Consider the following 19,934-nt stretch of genomic DNA (forward strand, 5'->3'; position numbering starts at 1 on the left):
TTATGAAGTTTCAGTCACCAGTTGGTCCTCAGAGTGTCAAAATACTTTGCTGGGCCCAACTACATAGGGAGAAATGATCATCATGATGAAATAAGATAAATCAGAGATCGCACAGAGAGATTTATGTGTTCGTTTTTGCTGCGCTCTCTTCGAGAGTGGAGTGTTAGAGAAGTGACTTAACGATGGTTCGACAAACCCTCTGCCGGGCAGTTAATTATGAATTGTGTAGTAATCATGTAGATGTAGACGTAGACCCAACTCACATTGTCCAGAACTGGTTTTGTGAACACGTGGATTAATTTTCACGTCTTCCCTGGCCATGACCGTCACCAGATGTCAATATTGTGGAGCCTTTGTGCTCTGCTTTGGGCAAAAGTGTACGTGACCGCTGTCCAGGTAATAACGACATATCAATATTTTTCTGGCCTGTTTCTGTGCTAATAAGGTTACATTGACAAATATCTTGAACTAATTATTCACTGAGATATTAATAACAAGGAAAAGAATATTATCGGTAAAACATAAATCCATGCTATTTCAAAATGAGTGGGTCGAATTTAATCTTTGAATTAATGTGTTTCACTCGTCCGTCTTTCTTTTTTGTCACTTCAAGCTGTATTAATGGCCTCGGAGGCGGAATGGCTGGATGGTATATTATCTGCTGTTCTTTTATTAATCTTAGTTGCTGAATCATGCTTTCGCCAATTACTCAATTTGTTTCTGATTGGGAACTCGATTATTACTTACTAATGGACCAGCAAACTAAGATAACGAATGAGGAAGTTCTCAACAGAATCAGTGAGGAAAGGAATATACGAAAACACTGACATTATTGAGGACGTAGGTTCAAGTGCTATTGTGAGAATTCGGAATACGTGGAGGGTCTCATCAAACAAATCGGAAGACTGATGACCTCCCCCCCCCCCCACCCCCCCCACCCCCCCAAAAAAAAAGCTACTCCGTCTTTCATGTAATGGTTGTAGAGTTGTTGTTGTTTAAGTAAATCATTGTCCGAGTCGAACTTCCATCATCAAACATGCCTGAATTCGACTTATGCTGTGGAATTCATTTCTTTACGGCAAAAGGTAAATTTCATTGATATGGGTGCCCACTGATTCACATTTAATCTTTTGATGAATTCGATGGTGTAATTTTGTTGTAACTATTTGTTTTACGTATTCAGTGAAGTACCAGCTACATTACGGCGCTACTAAATTCAGTGGCCATTAAGTGGCTAGATCTTGAATTAACTTTCACCATTGTTGTTGTTGTGGTCTTCAGTCCTGAGACTGGTTTGATGCAGCTCTCCATGCTACTCTATCCAATGCAAGTTTCTTCATCTCCCAGTACCTACTGCAACCTACATCCTTCTGAATCTGCATAGTGTATTCGTCTCTTGGCCTCCCTCTACGATTTTTACGCTCCACGCTGCCCTCCAATACTAAACTGGTGATCCCTTGATGCCTCAGAACATGTCCTACCAACCGGTCCCTTCTTCTAGTCAATTTGTGCCACAAACTTCTCCAGAATCCTATTCAACAGTTCCTCATTAGTTATGTGGTCTACCCACCTAATCTTCAGCATTCTTCTGTAGCACCACATTTTGAAAGATTCTCTTCTCTTCATGTCCAAAATATTTTTCGTCCATGTTTCACATCCATACATGGCTACACTCGATGCAAATACTTCCAGAAACGATTTGCTGACACTTACATCTATACTCGATGTTAACAAATTTCTCTTCTTCAGAAACGCTTTTCTTGTCATTGCCAGTCTACATTTTATATCCTCTCTACTTCGACCATCATCAGTTATTTTGCTCCCCAAATAGTAAAACTCTATTACTACTTTAAGTGTCTCATTTCCTAATCCTCGTTTTGCTTTTGCTTTTGATGTTCATCTTATATCCTCCTTTCAAGACACTGTCAATTCCGTTCAACTGCTCTTCCAAGTCCTTTGCTGTCTCTGACAGAATTACAATGTCATCGGCGAACCTCAAAGTTTTTATTTCTTCTCCATGGATTATAATACCTACTCCAAATTTTTCTTTTGTTTCTTTCACTGCTTGCTCAGTATAGAGATTGAATGACATCGGGGATAGGCTACAAACCTGTCTCACTCCCTTCCCAACCACTGCTTCCCTTTGAAGTCCCACGACTCTTATAACTGCTATCTGGTTTCTGTACAAATTGTAAATAGCTTTTCGCTCCCTGTATTTTACGCCTGCCAGCTTCAGAATTTGAAACAGAGTATTCCAGTCAACATAGTCAAAAGCTTTCTCTTTTTCTACAAATGCTACAAACTTCCGTTTGCCTTTCCTTAATCTATTTTCTAAGGTAAGTCGTAGGGTCAGTATTGCCTCCCGTGTTCCGATATTCCTACGGAATCCAAACTGATCTTCCCCGAGGTCAGCTTCTAATAGATTTTTCATTCGTCTGTAAGGAATTCACGTTAGTATTTTGCAGTCGTAACTTATTAAACTGATAGTTCGGTAATTTTCACATCTGTCAACACCTGCTTTCTTTGGGATTGGAATTATTATATTCTTCTTCACCTGTGACGGTATTTCGACTGTCTCATACATCTTGCTCACCAGATGGTATAGTTATGCCAGGACTGGCTCTCCCAAGGCTGTGTGTAGTTCTAATGGATTGTTGTCTACTACCGGGGCCTTGTTTCAACTTAGATCTTTCAGTGCTCTGTCAATCTCTACACGCAGTATATTATCTCCTGCTTCATCTTCTTCTACCTTCTTTTCCATTTTCATGATATTGTCCTCAAGATCATCGCCCTTTTATAGACCCTCTATATATTCCTTCTACCTTTCTGCTTTCCCTTCTTTGCTTAGAACTGGGTTTCCATCTGAGCTCTTGATATTCATGCAAATGGTTCTTTTTTCTCCAAAGTTCTTTTTAATTTTCCTGTAGGCAGTATCTATCTTACCCGTAGTGAGGTAAGCCTCTATATCCTTACATTTGTCCTCTAGCCATCTCAACCATTTTGCACTTCCTGTCGATCTCATTTTTGAGACTTTTGTATTCCTTTTTGCCTGCTTCATTTACTGCATTTTTATATTTTCTCCTTTCATCAATTAAATTCAATATTTCTTCTGTTACCCAAGGATATCTACTAGCCCTCGTCTCTTTACCTACTTGATCCTCTGCTGCCTTCACTACTTTATCCGTCAAAGCTACCCATTCTTCTTCTACTGTATTTATTTCCCTTCCTTCCCCCATTCCTGTCAATCGTTCCCTAATGTTCTCCCTGAAACTCTCTACAACCTCTGGTTATGTCACTTTATACAGATGCCATCCTGTTAAATTCCCACCTTTTTGCAGTTTCTTCAGTTTTAATCTACAGTTCATTACAAACAGATTGTGGTCAGAGTCCACATCTGCCCCTGGAAACGTCTTACAATTTAAAACCTGGTTCCTAAATTTCTGTCTTATCATTATATAATCTATCAAAAACCTGTCAGTATCATCAGGCTTCTTCCATGTATACAACCTTCTTTTACGATTCTTGAACCAAGTGTTAGCTATGATTAATTTATGCTCTGTGCAAAATTCTAGCAGGCGGCTTCCTCTTTCATTTCATACCCCCAGTCCACGTTCACCTACTACGTTTCCTTCTCTTCCTTTTCCTACTGTCGAATTAAGTCACCCATGACTATTAAATTTTCGTCTCCCTTCACTATCTGAATAATTTCTTTTATCTCATCATACATTTCTTCAATTTCTTCATAATCTGCAGAGATAGTAGGCATATAAACTTGTAGTACTGTCGTAGGCGTGGGCTTCGTGTCTATCGTGGCTACAATAATGCGTTCATTATGTTGTTTATAGTAGCTTACCCGAACTCCTATTTTCCTATTCATTATTAAACCTACTTCTGCATTACCCCTATTTGATTTTGTGTTTATAACCCTGTAGTCACCTGACCAGAAGTCTTCTTCCTCCTTTCACCATACCAAGTCAAATGGCGCAGTGGTTAGGACTCGCATTCGGGAGGACGACAGATCAAACCCGCGTCCGGCTATCCTGATTCAGGTTTTCCGTCATTTCGCTAAATCGCTTCAAGCAAATGCCGAGATGGTTCCTTTGAAAGGGCACGGCCGGCTTCCAACCCCGTATTTCCCTAATCCGATGCGTTCGATGACCTCGCTGTGTATTTCCCTCCCCCACATCTGCCCACCAACCAACTTTCATTATTATTTGTGGTTCACTATCGTTAATCAGTTGTAAATCTTTATGTGATGTTTACCTTTTCTTGCAATTCAGTAAAGCCTTCAACTGCACTGCCCCTCTATTGAAATCATTTCTTTTGCGGGTCCGTTGGGCTACGTGCAAAATGTTCAAACATGTATGAAATCTTATGGGACTTAACTGCTAAAGTCATCAGTCCCTAAGCTTACACACTATTTAATCATAATTATCCTAAGGACAAATACACACACCCATGCCCTAGGGAGGACTCGAATCTCCGCCGGGACCAGCCGCACAGTCCATGACTGCACGTTGGGCTACGTATCAATGATTATAATCTTTTATCTTTTTTAAGAGATTTAGTGATTTGCTTCGATTAATTAAGAAGCTGTGATCAATAGAGTACGTAATGTTAGTTGTGGTCAGTGTTGTAATGTGGATTTCAAAAATATTGGATTTGATAAGTGTATCAGATTGTAATTCTGCACCTCACCCACGCAACCGTCACTCTACACACGTACGTGGTACAGCAGGCATCATAAGAGAGAGTATATCTCGTTCCAGTGCTCCCACAAATGAGAAACACCAAGCAGCACCGGGAATTGAACCCGAGTCCTCCGCATAATTGTAGTGCAGGCTGACCTCTGAGGAGCTTCTTGGTTGGGTCATTGCAAAGGTGAAGGAAGTGCATGGCTTGTCACCTCGAGTAAGACTGCGTCTGGTAAAATACTCTCATGTTCGAAACAATTTCCGAGCTAAGGCCAGCTTTTGTTTGACTGTGTTGCTGACGTACGAATGAAAAAGCGTTCGCCTAGCGTTCTTTCGTAGCTGCTGCCGGAACACAGCACAGTATGAAGAACTCTTGCGCCAGTCCGGCAGCCGTAATCCGCCACTCGTCTGGCGGGGGCCTCAGACCCCCCAGGAGGGCCCCGGCGCGTAATGTAATCCTGTGGGCCGCTCAGCCCAGCAGCCCAGTAGACCTCCAGCTCGGCTCTGAGTGGCGGTGCTGTGCCTGGGGACCTGTCATTCGAGCACCCCCACCCCCACCCCTGCCTCACCCACCCTACAGCTTCTTGTTACTGGCGCCGCCAGAGGACAAATTGCGCCTTCTTTCGTCCTGCATCGAGACAGGCAGTCCTGCTGCAGAAAAGTCCCTTTGGGACCGCACCAGAGACGGCTGTCAGCCGCCGCTGTTTTCCATCCGGGCAGCCAACTTCCTCCGCCTGCCCACAGGAGGGCACGGGCTGCTATTTAGGAAAAAGAGAGACATGACTACAAACTTGTCTCGTAGTGTTTTACGCGTACTGGGCTGAGCTTGACTAACAGCATAGCCATCATCGTCTTCACCACCACCACCACCACCACCACCACCTCCACCACCACCATCATCATCATCATCACTTCTATTACCTTACACTGAAAGTCTTTCTTTCGGTCGCATTAGTCCTGCGCAACAGTCTTACCAGTACGCTCAACGCCATTCGTTTGTTTGCTCCTGCCCTCTGTGATCTGACGCTCTCTCTCTTGCCTACTTGGTGCAAGGCGATCACAGATCTCCCGGTATTAAAACGAAACTCCGGCCGAACAGGCAATGAAGGCCCAATACTGACCGGCCGCAGGGTCATTCTCAGCCCTCAGGCGTCACTGGATGTGAATATGGAGGGGCATGTGGTCAGCACACCGCTCTCCGGCCCGTAAATCAATTTATCAGACCGGAACCGCTACTTCTCAATCAAGTAGATCCGCAGTTTGCCTCACAAGGGATGAGTGCACCACGTTGCCAACAGCACTCGGCAGACCGGGTGGTCACCCATCCAAGTGGTAGTCCAACCCGACAGCACTTAACATTGGCAATCTGACGCGAACTGGGGTTACCACTGTGGTAAGGACATTGGCATCACCTGACACTGGCTCACAGTTCTCTTTTAGTATCTTCACTTCCACTTCCTTCACTTCGCTAATCATCATCGCCAGATATTAGAAATAATATCGATCGTTTCAGTTCGTTTCAGTAGCCACATTTCGCGATAACTGTAGTATGAAACACTGGTAAAATTCGGTGATTTTTCACTCATCAAAATTTAAAAACTCTAGGTATGAACATATGCGGTCTTGAGATTGGTTAAGTCGCGCATATACTGTTGTTGTGGCCTTCAGTCCAGAGACTGGTTTGATGCAGCTTTCCATGCTACTATATCCTGTGCAAGCTTCTTCATCTCCCAGTACCTACTGCAACCTACATCCTTCTGAATCTGCTTAGTGTATTCATCTCTTGGTCTCCCTCTACGGTTTTTACCATCCACGCTGCTCTCCAATACTAAATTTGTGATCCCTTGATGCCTCAGAACATGTCCTACCAACCGGTCTCTTCTTCTCGTCAAGTTGTGCCACAAACTCCTCTTCTCCCCAATTCTCTTCATTACCTCCTCATTAGTTGTGTGATCTACCCATCTAATCTTCAGCATTCTTCTGTAGCACCACATTTCGAAAGCTTCTATTCTCTTCCTGTCCAAACTATTTATCGTCCATGTTTCACTACCATACATGGCTACACTCCATACAAATACTTTCAGAAACGACTTCCTGACACTTAAATCTATACTCGATGTTAACAAATTTCTCTTCTTCAGAAACCCTTTCCTTGCCATTGCCAGTCTACAATTTATATCTTCTCTACTTCGACCATCATCAGTTATTTTGCTCCCCAAATAGCAAAACTCCTTTACTACTTTAAGTGTCTCATTTCCTAATCTAATTCCTTCAGCATCAACCGACTTATTTCGACTACATTCCATTATCCTCGTTTTGCTTTTGTTGATGTTCATCTTATATCCTTGTTTCAAGACACTATCCATTCCGTTCAACTGCTCTTCCAAGTCCTTTGCTGTCTCTGACAGAATTACAATGTCATCGGCGAACCTCAAAGTTTTTGTTTCTTCTCCATGCATTTTAATACCTACTCCGAATTTCCTTTTGTTTCCTTTACTGCTTGCTCAGTATACAGGTTGAATACCATCGGGGAGAAGCTACAACCCTGTCTCACTCCCTTCCAACCACTGCTTCCCTTTCATGCCCCTCGACTCTTATAACTGCCATCTGATTTGTGTACAAAATATTAATAGCCTTTCGGTTCTTGTATTTTACCACTGCCACCTGCAGAATTTGAAAGAGACTGTTCCAGTCAACATTGTCAAAAGGTTCCTCTAAGTCTACAAATGCTAGGAACGTACGTTTACCTTTCCTTAATCTAAGGTAAGTCGAAGGGTCAGTTTTGCCTCACGTGTTCCAACATTTCTACGGAATCCAAACTGATCTTCCCCGAGGTCGGATTCTACCACTTTTTCCATTCGTGTGTAAAGAATTCGTGTTAGTATACTGCAGCCGTTTCTTATTAAACTCATAGTTCGGTAATTTTCACATCTATCAACACCTGCTTTCTTTGGGATAGGAATTATTATATTCTTCTTGAAGTCTGAGTGTATTTCGCCTGTCTTATATATCTTGCTCACTAGATGGTAGACTTTTGTTTGGCCTGGCTCTTCCAAGGCTGTCAGTAGCTCTAATGGAATGTTGTCTACTCCCGGGGCCTTGTTTCGACATATTCATGTTATATTCATATTCAATGAAAGTGAACGATTGAGGCCAAGGTTGCTGTCGATGAGCAACTCAAAGAAAATTTGTGATGAATTCATCGGATTTTGAAATTAAAACTTTATTTCCTCTGTAAGTAGAATATTTCCTTTTTCATGTTACTGCATTAGACACAGAAGTCATAAATATTTATTGTTAATACAATAGTTCAATCTTTTATCGATCCAATCAAGGCAAATGGTTCCCTTCATCGGACCAGGCAGATTCCATGAATGGCCTATACTGTAATAGCTCTTAAATACTAGACATACATAAACAAGTGCCAATACACTTCTCCATATTTTATATTTTTAGGACTTTTTTGTTGACATCTGAAACGGAATAACATATGTTCGAAACGAAGGCAGCTAAAAGTATATTTGGCACCTCAGTAAAAAATAAAAATAAAAAGTTACTGATTATCAAAACACTTATAAACTATTTGAAAACGTAGAATGAAAATCAATACTTAAATTTTGTTATAACGGCCTAATTAGGCGTAAGATTAAAGAAATTCGAAGTGAAGCATTGAAGGCAACTTGCGCACGGCGTCCCTTAACAACACCAAGTGTCCGTGCCAAACTCGTAATTTGGCATTATGAATTTGACAAAATGGTGTGAACTCTTCGTACTTTCTAATGATTTTTGCAGAAATGTAATTGCTATTACCATGCGAATCTTCCGCAACAGTTGTACACGTAATGACTAATTGAATGCGCCTGTTGTCAACATCAACAGAGCAGTTGGACCACCGATAGTAAACTTGATCTAATTAAGTCATTAATGCTTATCTGACATTTCCGAATGTTGACATACTGTAAAACATCTAATTTTCGCTATATTTTTCCTGAAAATGGCAGACGAAATGACAATGATGTCTTGTAAACACATTTGTTTAAGTTTGAACCACAAACACTAATACATAATTTTAGTCATTCTTGTTGTTGAGATCATATATATTCAAAAGACAGACCTAAATGCCTGCCTCTGTAATTTACGAAGTAATAGACGACGGAAGTATTTACTGCGGTAGGTCACCATAAGAAACGTTACACTGTCTGCGGAACTATGAACATAGTTAATTGTGTTATTATCCAAAGAGTTACAACAAAAATATACAATTTTTTTAAAATGGAACAATAGTTGTTTCTATCATATTGTACCCACCGAGGATTGTCTGCGGCCCAGAAGTGCACGTTATGGCGATTCACTGCACCATAATTTGTGAACGTGGACTCATCAGAGAACGTAACACCTTGTAAAGACTCTAGCGTAAAATTACGCATGGCCCATTAACAGAATACAACTCTCGCACGGAAATCGTTCCCATGCAGCTCCTGGATCAATGACAGGCGGTACGGGTGAAACCTGTGGCCGTGTACTATACGCCTCAAGTATGTGAGACTGACACCAGCGACTGCAACAACGGCTCGTAAGCTTACATGAGGATCGTGGTGTACTGCAGCAAGAACAAACAACTCCATCTCCTCACTTCCTGCAGTTCTTCGTCTGTTACTGCCGCGCATTACCGGGCTTCCTGTTTCCCGAAGACGTTGTTCGGCACATAAGAACGTAATGGCTGGCGGAGCTCTTATCCTAGGATATCTCACGGCGTACGCCATGGCTGCTTCAGTGGCATCGTGTCGGCACTCGCCGAGCATCAGCAACATGTCAACGTATTCGTTGTTCGTATATGCCATCTTCATCCGATGTCAGTAACTGTGACATACTGAGCCCCGTTTGTTTGTGTGGCTCGAACTGTCGGGTATACGACCGTGTGCGGCGACAGTCGGCAGTCTAACAGCGCATCGAGGGAGCTTCTCGCTCTGTGACACCGGCGACGTTACAACTCGGCCGCACTACATTTAGAAGGCGCATTGCGTTACGCGGAGCGTGTGTGGTAAGTTCCCCCGGAACTACGAAGGGTTGTAGCTCCCAAACTAAAAGTGATAGGAATGTAATTTAAATTGATGTATACACAGCTGGTGTTACTGATTCCAGTGCATGATAGAAAGAATTATTGTTCCATTTAAAAAGCAGTATCATTTTGCTGTAACTCTTTAAATAATAACACAATAAACTATGTTCATAGCTCCGCAGACACTGTAACGTTTCTTATGGTGACCTAGTGCAATAAATATTTCCGTTGGCTATTACTTCGTAACTTACAGAGGTAAACACCTTTAGTGAAACACCCTGTATACAGGGTGGTCCATTGATAGTGACCGGGCCAAATATCTCACGAAATAAGCATCAAACGAAAAAACTACAAAGAACAAACCTCGTCTAGCTTGAAGGGGGAACCCGATGCTGTCTGCTACTGATATGCGGATTAGCCGCGACAACAGCTGAAACACCTACTTGGGCATCATCTTTTGTTGCAGTTCGTGGTTGACGTTTCACACGTGGCTGAGCACTTCCTCTTTCCTTAAATCGCGTAACTATCCAGAGAACGGTCCAGACACTTGGATGATGTCGTCCAGGATACCGAGCAGCATACATAGCATACACCCGTTGGTCATTTTGATCACAATACCCATATATCAACACGATATCGACCATTTCCGCAATTGGTAAACGGTCCATTTTAACACGGGTAATGAATCACGAAGCAATTATCGTCCACACTGGCGGAATGTTACGTGATACCATGTACTTAAACGTTTGTGACTATTACAGCGCCATCTATCACAAAGCGAAAAAAGTAGTCCAACTAAAACATTCATATTTCTTTACGTACTACATGAATATGTAATAAAAAATTGGGGTTCCTATTCAAAAAACGTAGTTGATATCCCTTTGACCTGTGGCAGCGGCATCTAGCGGGCCAACCATAGCACCATCTGGTTTCCCCCTTCAAGCTAGACAAGTTTCATTCTTTGTAGTTATTTCGTTTGACGCTTATTTCGTGAGATTGGCCAGGTCACGATCAATGTACCACCCTGTATAGGGTGTACCTCTGAAGAATCTTGAGGCGGATTTTCTCCGGTGTTTCGGCAGATACCTGCAATTTTCATTTTTGTGACGTGTAGCTGAAGTCGACCGAAACAAACACAGCTCGTCTCGTCTTTCATGCGATACCCAGCGTCGGCGGAAAGCGTCGGTTTATTGCCAGCTACAAGGAAATTATTTTTAAAGCTGAATTTTACGTGCCCATTTGACTTAGCGGTCCCAAATGAGTCTAGCGCGATATTCGTTTTATCGACATGTTTTAACAGGAACAATAAAACACCAATAGTTACCAGTACTACAGCAGCGTCAGCACTAACCGCTCTAACTGCTACCGCCGTGCATAAACGCTGCTCAGTTGCTTCTGGAGCACTAGTGTACCCTGCGAGTCTTATTGGCACCGTTATTACGTATCGATAAAACAAGTATCGCACTAGACTCCACGGGAGCGAGATGGGAGGGATGTGTGTAAAGTTCTGGTTAGAATACAGAATAGTATGCTCAAATAACGTTTCATACCGACACAGTGCTGTGCAGATAATCATTGTACGTATACATAGATACTGGTACTACTCAGTTTTATATAAACTGAATTTCCCTTTACAAGCAGTTCTGCTAAACCTGTCACGTGGTCCCGCGTGGTAGCTGCGCGGTCTTGAGCGCTTTGTCACGGTTGCCAAGGCTTCTATCACCCCCCTCCCCCCCCTCCCCCCGTCGGACGTTCGAGTCCTCCCTCGGGCACGGAGGACGTGTGTGTTGTCCTTAGTGTAAGATAGTTTAAGTTAGTTTAAGGAGTGCGTAAGCCTAGGGACCGATTACCTCAGCAGTTTGATCCCATAGGAACTTACCACAAATTTCCAAATTTTTCCGCGTGGTCCGAGAGAGGTATGTTCTATAAAGCTCTGTTCAGTTGTAGCTCTGTGCATATAGCGGTAGGTCACGCCGTGAAAGACGGTAGTACACGTAGCGAAAGTAACTGAAAATGGTGCCAAACTGATAGTTTCCCTATGATTCACGGGTAAAGATAATCACTTTGCAAAGCAGCGAAAGTAAATGAAATTGGCCTGAAAGTACCAGATTCTGGTGATTCATCGGTAAAGATAATCACTTTGCAATAGTGTCCACCAATATCAAAGAAATTGAGGATTTCCATCAGAGAAGTTGTCAAGACCGTCACTGATATTGACATACAGGCTCCTATGATGATAGTCCTCGCTCACGAGCACCCAGGAAAATATCAAAACACCAGAAAAGTATGAGATATTAACTAGTAACGTAATAGATTCAAAACAGTTTGTAAGTCGATTGTTAAATTTAGCACAGTTAGGGGCCCCTAGTGAGTGGTTTAATGGTGAGATGGCGCCTGGCAGAAAACAACGTCCATGGTTATGTAGCAGCTTCCTGTTAACAATAAGAAAAGGCTACAGTGAGCTACGGTATACCAACATTGGATAGCCAGTGACAGGGAAAGAGTCTCATTCACGAATCCAATTTTGAATTATTGGGAATCAAAAGCCATCAATGAGAAAGCCATCTACCCCATGAACACGTGAATCTTTAGTGAGTACTCCCAGCTGTGCAGCATGGTAGGAGTTCTGAGATTGTATGGGGATGTTTTGGTGGGAATAAAGTCAGAAATTTGATGGAAGAAGATGGCAAAATGAACCAAAAGGATTATCATGCCATTCTCCAGCAACATACCAACACATCTGGTTTGCAAGTGATTGGGTAAGGGTTTGTCTTGCAGCGACACGTCGACCGGAACCGTACATCTCGTTTGTGTCAGAGCTTGGTAAAGTTTCTAGAGGTTCGCAAAATTTTGAAAAATATTGAATGGACTGCCATCCCAATCGATCTACTGTGGTATGAGTGGGACACGACCATCCGAGAACAGGGGATGGACACGACCATCCGAGAACAGGGGAATAATGGTTGGCTCTGAGCACTATGGGACTTAACATCTATGGTCATTAGTCCCCTAGAACTTAGAACTACTTAAACCTAACTAACCTAAGGACATCACACAACACCCAGTCATCACGAGGCAGAGAAAATCCCTGACCCCGCCGGGAATCGAACCCGGGAACCCGGGCGTGGAAAGCGAGAACACTACCGCACGACCACGAGCTGCGGACGGGGGAATAATGAGTGAGACACAGTTGTGGAAGGTCTTGCAGCAAGGATGGACGTATGCCCAGAGTATTTCGCTCTTCTCTGAAACAGCTACAACATGTAAATTTTTTTGTTTATTTATGGAAGCAATGACATGTTTATCACACAGTCATTTTGTTGTCATTTTGAGAACGCATGAACCTGTGTTCAATGTATGCCGCCTTTAGAATCTGAAGATGGTCATTGTATGGCCGGGGTTATGACTGTGTCATAAACATGTGATTACGTCCATAACTAAACAAAAAATTTTACAAAAGAATCAGTCACGCACTCCATTGACAAAATGTCGTTTTTGCAAAAACAGCAGCAACATCCATTAGACCATCTGCTCCAGAAAAGATTGGCGTCGAGACGGTCGGTGCGCCTGCTAATAATGGCGCGCCACAGCATGAGGCTCTGAGTGAAGGTGCAAGCTTGTGAGTGTTTATACCATATGTGAGTATCCATGGTATGTACGCCTACCACTATAATTTCATAGACACACAAATGTTCTAGGTGAAAAGTTAACACTAGTAAAGTGGATACCAATTAGCTGAGTCTGTGCTACAACTGACGTCCTCCAAACCACCAGCGTTGGTTTGGCGGTGTGAACCTTGTATTTTAAAATGGGAGACCTTCCCCCCCCCCCCCTTTTTATTTCATATTCGGATTCTACCCCCAAAAAGACACGTACCGTTTCCTACAATAGTTTTCTTTCAGTTCGTGGTATATGGCACTGTAATCTACAAGTACAAAGTGTGCCTGTTATTCCAGTTGAGAACAGTCGCATTTGATACTAAAGTTCCCTGACCCTGTAAATGTCAACATTTTTCTTCCAACAGTTGATATTTGTGTTCGAAATTTCCTACAGTGTTGCAAATTTGATTGTACAGTTGAGTACGATTAGTTTCACAATCTGATTATAAACTACGTTTTGCGTGGTCCGGGAACAACGTGTAGAAGTAATAGTTTTCTGTTCCTATCCGGGATGCTTAATATCGGTGAGACCAATTGCCTGAAGCCAGAGGAGTGCTTAATGTCGATGAGTCCCCTTGCCTGTCACCGCTGGAGTATTTGACTTCGGTAACTATCCGTGGTAAGTGCGCCTGTCACTACAACGCCGGTCGGAGTGGCCGAGCGGTTCTAGGCAGTACAGCCAGGAACCTCGCGACCGCTACAGTCGCAGGTTCGAATCCTGCCTCGGGCATGGATGTGTGTGATGTCCTTAGGATAGTTAGGTTTAATTAGTTGTAAGTTCTAGGAGACTGATGACCTTAGAAGTTAAGTCCCATAGTGGTCAGAGCCATTTGAACCATTTTGTCACTACAACTACAGGGACATTTTTCCTTATTACAGTGGTTATAGTTTGTATTCCCCCGGTAGCCACGTAGCGGTCAGAGCGAGATTGTGGGATCTTGCCCACTCGTTGCTTTTAGGGCGCCTAAGCAACGTTGCGTTCTCGGAATGCTATACAACAGTTCGAACAAATGACATTAGTAGTTTTATTTCCAGAAAGCAAATTGAAAATCCTTAACTTTAACTACAGGAAATGTCGCTAGCGAGTGGCGACATGAAAACTGTAAAGTTCTTGCTGTACACCAAGTCCAAGTAAGCACGTGATACGGTTCACGACCATCTGATAGCGTAATAAAAAATAGTTCAAATGGCTCTAAGCACTGTGGGACTTAACATCTGAGGTCATCGGTTCCCTGGACTTATAACTACTTAAACCTAACTAAGGACACCACAGACATCCATGCCCGAGGCAGGATTCGAGCCTGCGACCTTAGAAGCCGCGTGGTTCCTAACTGAAGCGCCTAGAACCACTCGGCCAACGGGGCCAGCGATAACGTAGAATGTCCGCTGCAGACTGGGGCGATCTGAGCAGCCGAGGCTAGCAAAAGCGACGCTTGTATTCACTTCCTCCAGGTGTCACACTTGGCGCGGCGCAGTCCAATCCCTGCGCACCATTGGCCGACGTTTCCTCGCCACCTCATCTGATCTTGTGTGCAGCATCTTCGTTCGGGCGCTTGTGGTTACGCCTGAACAGAGAGTTACGGCGATCCGATGGAAACACAATCCGAAATCAGTCACCCCGATGGCGGTGTTCGAGGGCACCTATCGAAATCAAGCATTCCGAGGGTTCGTGGGCTCACCGTAAGTCGACCCCTCAGTGAACAGAAAACTAAGTTACCGTAGAAGTAGCTTATTTGTCAAAAAAACTGCAATTAATTATTGTACACTGGCGGAAAAATAGTCGGAGCACCAAGAATGTGTAGCGGGACCTAAGTTAAGGCTAGCAGTCGTGTTTCTACATCTGAAAGATTATGTCCATTCAAATTTCACGCTAGTCGCATGACTGTCATGAGAGAGCACGCGGCCGCTACCGTAATTCCATGTGTAATAGATCAGAGAAGCGATTGCTATCGTACGATTTGCTTAGGACCCATACACCATACTGGAATTTGGTAGTTCAGAATGAGATTTTCACTCTGCAGTGGAGTGTGCGCTGATATGAAACTTCCTGGCTGATTAAAACTGTGTCCCGGACCTAGACTCGAACTCGGGGCCTTTGCCTTTCGCGGGCAGGTGCTCTACCATCTGAGCTACCCAAGCACCACTCACGTCCCATCCTCACAGCTTTACTTATGCCAGTATCTCGTCTCCTATCCTGTGATCCTTGCAAAACCAGAACTGCTGAAACAAAGGATGTTGCGGAGACATGGCTTAGCCACAGCCAGGGGGATCTTTCCAGAATGAGATTTTCACTCTGCAGCGGAGTGTGCGTGATATGAAACTTACTGGAAGATTAAAACTGTGAGCCGGACCGAGACTCGAACTCGGGACCTTTGCCTTTTGCGGGCAAGTGCTCTACCATCTGAGCTACCCAAGCACGACTCACGCCCCCTCCTCACAGCTGTACTTCAGGAGACCTTCAGTAAAGTTTGGAAGATAGGAGACGAGATACTAGCAGAAGTAAAGCTGTGAGGACGGTGCGTGAGTCGTGCTTGGGTAGCTCAGATGGTAGAGCACTTTCCCGCGAAAGGCAAAGGTCCGGAGTTCGAGTCTCGGTCCGGCACACAGTTTTAATCAGCCATTAAGTTTCAATTTGGTAGTTTTTAACCCATTGCATACTCTCTTTTTTCGATGTTTCATTTTCAGGACACGAATGTCGGGAGAAAAGATTCCGAACTTCTCCGCTCTAAAGTTTTAATCGTATGTCACCAAAAGATGTGGCTTTTAGCGCCACAAAACCGGTAGTGATACACTATTAAAGGACAAAAAGCTGAGGCCTTTATTAATACCCAAGATGAATACTCATAGCTGTTGCTGCCCCAACTACAAGGTTGTCTGTTACAAACCCGTTTCTTCAACGACAGTTGCGAGTTCGCTCCGAAGCGTGCATTTCACTGACAGCAGACCACCACCATTTGCGACTTCAACGATCTCTAGTGAGATGATATTAGAGGAAAGAGTGAGGTCCGTTGTGAATTCTGATGAAAACTGGCTCTGCTCGGTGACAGTGATGGCCGTGTGCTGGTTAGAAGGACGCCATTTGAGTGCCTGCAGCCGACCTGTGTGCCTGCTAGATACCCTCGAACTACATCTGGAGTTATGGTCTGGGGTGCGATTTCGTATGACCACAGAAGCACTTTCTTCGTCATCCCACGCACCGTAACTGAAATTTTGTACGTCAGCTTGGTGACGATGTGCTGCCATTCGTTAATACACTCCTGGAAATTGAAATAAGAACACAGTGAATTCATTGTCCCAGGAAGGGGAAACTTTATTGACACATTCCTGGGGTCAGATACATCACATGATCACACTGACAGAACCACAGGCACATAGACACAGGCAACAGAGCATGCACAATGTCGGCACTAGTACAGTGTATATCCACCTTTCGCAGCAATGCAGGCTGCTATTCTCCAATGGAGACGATCGTAGAGATGCTGGATGTAGTCCTGTGGAACGGCTTGCCATGCCATTTCCACCTGGCGCCTCAGTTGGACCAGCGTTCGTGCTGGACGTGCAGACCGCGTGAGACGACGCTTCATCCAGTCCCAAACATGCTCAACGGGGGACAGATCCGGAGATCTTGCTGGCCAGGGTAGTTGACTTACACCTTCTAGAGCACGTTGGGTGGCACGGGATACATGCGGACGTGCATTGTCCTGTTGGAACAGCAAGTTCCCTTGCCGGTCTAGGAATGGTAGAACGATGGGTTCGATGACGGTTTGGATGTGCCGTGCACTATTCAGTGTCCCCTCGACGATCACCAGTGGTGTACGGCCAGTGTAGGAGATCGCTCCCCACACCATGATGCCGGGTGTTGGCCCTGTGTGCCTCGGTCGTATGCAGTCCTGATTCTGGCGCTCACCTGCACGGCGCCAAACACGCATACGACCATCATTGGCACCAAGGCTGAAGCGACTCTCATCGCTGAAGACGACACGTCTCCATTCGTCCCTCCATTCACGCCTGTCGCGACACCACTGGAGGCGGGCTGCACGATGTTGGGGCGTGAGCGGAAGACGGCCTAACGGTGTGCGGGACCGTAGCCCAGCTTCATGGAGACGGTTGCGAATGGTCCTCGCCGATACCCCAGGAGCAACAGTGTCCCTAATTTGCTGGGAAGTGGCGGTGTGGTCCCCTACGGCACTGCGTAGGATCCTACGGTCTTGGCGTGCATCCGTGCGTCGCTGCGGTCCGGTCCCAGGTCGACGGGCACGTGCACCTTCCGCCGACCACTGGCGACAACATCGATGTACTGTGGAGACCTCACACCCCACGTGTTGAGCAATTCGGCGGTACGTCCACCCGTCCTCCCGCATGCCCACTACACGCCCTCGCTCAAAGTCCGTCAACTGCACATACGGTTCACGTCCACGCTGTCGCGGCATGCTACCAGTGTTAAAGACTGCGATGGAGCTCCGTATGCCACGGCAAACTGGCTGACACTGACGGCGGCGGTGCACAAATGCTGCGCAGCTAGCGCCATTCGACGGCCAACACCGCGGTTCCTGGTGTGTCCGCTGTGCCGTGCGTGTGATCATTGCTTGTACAGCCCTCTCGCAGTGTCCGGAGCAAGTATGGTGGGTCTGACACACCGGTGTCAATGTGTTCTTTTTTCCATTTCCAGGAGTGTAGTATTGAAAGAGGTTTTCCTAGCTCGGTAACGTTCGCCCACATACCGCTGTTGCAACCCAACATGCTCTACAGGGAGTCGAAAAGTTTCCTTGATGTGCTCGATTGCCAAATGTGTATCCAGTCGAGCGCATTTGGGAAATCATCGGAGAACAAGTCCAGCATCACCACAACCAGACTAATCGTTTGTGTGTTTACCGACAAAGTGCAACACGAGTGGAACGTTTGAAGAAAACAGTTCTTGGAGATTCACTATGACCGCGAATGTGTAAGAAAATGTTTAAGGAAAAACTGCATGAAATAAATTAATACTGTTTAAACCCACAGAATGTTTTACTTCTGCCGGCCGAAGTGGCCGTGCGGTTGAAGGCGCTGCAGTCTGGAACCGCAAGACCGCTACGGTCGCAGGTTCGAATCCTGCCTCGGGCATGGATGTTTGTGATGTCCTTAGTTAGGTTTAACTAGTTCTAAGTTCTATGGGTCTAATGACCTCAGCAGTTGAGTCCCATAGTGCTCTGAGCCATTTGAACCATTTGTTCTATTTCTTGAAACTTCAAGAGCAAACCTCTGTATGAGAAGTTTCCTAATCCTGTTAAAATTCTGACAATAAAATCCTCTGATAGTGAAAACAACAAAACACTCTGATAAATAAGGACACAGTATACTGTAATTTTGTTTACCAGTAACAGCCAAACCCAGATAAACTTGCATCTAAATATGAATGAATGGAAATATGACGTTAAGTGACATGTAAACAAAGTTCGCGTACTTTGACAGCTGTCCCTTAATACGTCAACTTGAACAAATGGCGAGTAAGATACTTCTTGGTAATTGGTCGGTGTAGCTAAGTTTAATGGCGGATGCTTCAACTTACACGTCTGGTCACATTTCCTCCTGTCTAATCGACTGCATATAGACGTCGAAGCACACTTCTCCAAAAGACATGAAACGTATAGTACAAACACAATCAAAAGTAAAAACAAATAAAATGATGGCAATAACTACTGTTAGTGATAGGGTCAATAATCACTGAAGGTGAGCAGTTCTTCCAATACACTATATATATATATATATATATATATATATATATATATATATATATATATATATTACGAAGATAAACATTAAGAGATAGTCTGTTACAAAACAGAAAGAAATTTATTTGGCTACAATTGTGAGTTTCGAGAAGAGACGAATGGTTTTGAGTCTTATCTGTTCTGGGTCGGCGTGGTGTGGCGATGGCGGTAGAAGAACTTTGAAGTTGCTGATACGAATCCTGTAAGTCCATCCAGTTGTGTCCTTGACTTCGATATATCCTCTTTCCTTACATCCTGTTTCATCTGGCGGTGCTAATAAGTTTCATAGCATCCAAAGTAACTGCTTATGCACCTCCTGAAGTCGTATTAATTCAATTAAAACTTTGGCACAGTCCATACATCGTGTATAAATAAACATTCTATTTGCTGTAATTAGCCAACTGCGAAGTTGGACACTCCATCTGCTGTTAAGATTTATGTTTCAGGATAACACTGTTCATTTACGTAGCACACAGTTCACAGTTTCCACATTGACTGTTAGTTTTTTAGCATACGTCATATTTCATAGTGAAGAAAATGAGTAATATGAAGTTCACAGTTTATGTACTGCAGTTGAATACTAAACCGACAACACTGTCTGTTCACGAATGCATTGTCACTGTCTCATACATGATTCTGCAAAAACCAACAGCGGTCACGTAATAGAACGTGCGTGTAGAATGTTCATCATAAAGTCAAATTTAAAATAACGTCTAACACACGAAAGTCCGGTATTAATATCGCATTAAAAGCAGACCATTACTACACACAA

The sequence above is a fragment of the Schistocerca americana genome, chromosome 6 (assembly GCF_021461395.2).
Source record: "Schistocerca americana isolate TAMUIC-IGC-003095 chromosome 6, iqSchAmer2.1, whole genome shotgun sequence".
Taxonomy (NCBI): domain Eukaryota; kingdom Metazoa; phylum Arthropoda; class Insecta; order Orthoptera; family Acrididae; genus Schistocerca; species Schistocerca americana.